The 1957-nt window shown below is 32.6% G+C and overlaps 1 non-coding gene across 1 annotated transcript; it reads left to right on the forward strand.

The window, feature by feature from the left end:
• Positions 1 to 990: 990 nt before the first annotated feature.
• LOC150006144 (U6 spliceosomal RNA) lies at positions 991 to 1097 on the forward strand. The gene has a single exon (XR_016512229.1). It is a non-coding gene; the product is annotated as a U6 spliceosomal RNA (small nuclear RNA).
• Positions 1098 to 1957: the final 860 nt, after the last annotated feature.

Genomic DNA, 1957 nt, shown 5'->3' on the forward strand with positions numbered 1-1957 from the left:
CTCTGCCCCAGTTCCACTCCTCCTACCTGTCTGAATGAGTATTCCTTCTTTATATCTTTGCTTTTTGGACTTCCATGCAGCTCAATTTTCTGGAACGTCTGATTGTCTCTAATTTGGAGGTAGTTGTATTCCTTCTTGGTTGTGAAGGGAGATGCAGTGTGTCTGTCTAAGCCTCCATCCTGGCTGGAAGTCCCAAAGTTCTTGAAAAAAACAAACTACCTAGGTTCATTCAAGAAGAAATAAATATCTTGAATGGCCCTATATCAATGAAAAAAACTGAATTTACAATTTAAAACTTCTCCTGCCAAAATAATACCAGGCCCAGATGGCTTCACAGGCAAATTCTATCAAACATTTAAGAAAGAAATTATATCAATTCTACACAAATTCTACCAGAAAATAGGAGAGAAGCTAACACTTCCCAGCTCATTCAATGAGGCCAGTATTATTCTAATAGCAAAAAATAGACAAAGATATTATGAGAAAAGAAACCACAGACCAAAATCCCTCGTAAACATAGATGAAAGAAATCTTCAAAAATATGAGCATATTGAATACAGCAATATATAAAAATAATAATGTAATACATCAAGTTTTTTCCTGGGAAATCAAGATTCATTTAACATTTTAAAATCAATCAATATCATTCAACATATTTAATATAAAAATAAAAAGCCATATGATCACCTTGATAAAAAAGCATTTGGCAAAATTCAGCATATACTCATGATAGCATCTCTTAGCAAACTAGGAATAGAAAAGAATGTCTTTACCTTCATAAGATTATCTATAAAAATTTTTCAGCTAACATTAAATTTAAAAATTCATAAAAGAAAAATTAATAAATTGGACTGCAACAAAGTTAAAAGTGTCTACTCCTCCAAAGGCACTGTCAAGAACATGAAAATAAAAGCCAGAGACTGGGAAAAAATATTTGCAAAAATTTTTTTGATAAAAAACTTATATCTAAAGTACATCAAGAACTTTCAAGTGCTCGCTTCGGCAGCACATATACTAAAATTGGAACGATACAGAGAAGATTAGCATGACCCCTGCACAAGGATGACACGCAAATTCATGAAGCGTTCTATATTTTTAATTAATTAATCACATATTAACTTAAAAAAACAAAAGAAGAAGAAGAAGAAGAATATATGAAAGGGTGAAGCGGGAAAGCTTGTATGTATGAACCATGGGTATGGACTTGGGGGAGGGAGATGCTGGGTGGAGGGGAGTAAAGGGGAGAAAATTGGAACTACTGTAACAATATAATCAATAAAATACATTAAAAAAAGAACTTTCAAATTAATAATAAGAAAGCATTCATTTCAATGCTTTCTAAAAATAGGCAAAATATTTGAAAAGATAGTTTACTAAATAATATATACAGATGGAAAGAAGGTACATAAAAAAGATGCTCAGTCTCATTGGTCATTAGGGAAATGCAAATTAAAACCACTACACACATATTAGAATAGCTAAAATAACAAACAAGCAAACAAAACTGACATTCCCAAGAGTTGTCAAAGATGTGAAGCAACTGGAACAATCAGATATTGCTGGTAGGTGTTCAAGGTGCAATTTCTCATAAAGTTAATTGTAATTATCATCTGACTCAGAAGTTCCACTCCTAGGGAAATAAAAATATATGTGTATATTAGAACTTATACATGTATATTAATAGTGGCTTCACTTGAAGTCACCAAAAACAGGAAACAAACCCAAATGCCTTTGAACTGGTGACTGACTAGATAAACTGTGGTACATTTATGTAATAAATGCTACTTAGCAAGAAGAAACTACTGACCCACTGCTGTACAATACAGATGAATCTCAAATGCATTACTCTAAGTGAAAGCAGCCAGAATCCAAAGACTATCTGCTATATGATTCCATTTACATGACACTCAGAAATATAAAACTAAAAGAACAGGAAACAGATGAGTGGTTGGAGGGG

This window comes from Furipterus horrens, unplaced genomic scaffold, assembly GCF_987537825.1.
Source record: "Furipterus horrens unplaced genomic scaffold, mFurHor1.1.pri manual_scaffold_6, whole genome shotgun sequence".
Classification (NCBI taxonomy): Eukaryota; Metazoa; Chordata; class Mammalia; order Chiroptera; family Furipteridae; genus Furipterus; species Furipterus horrens.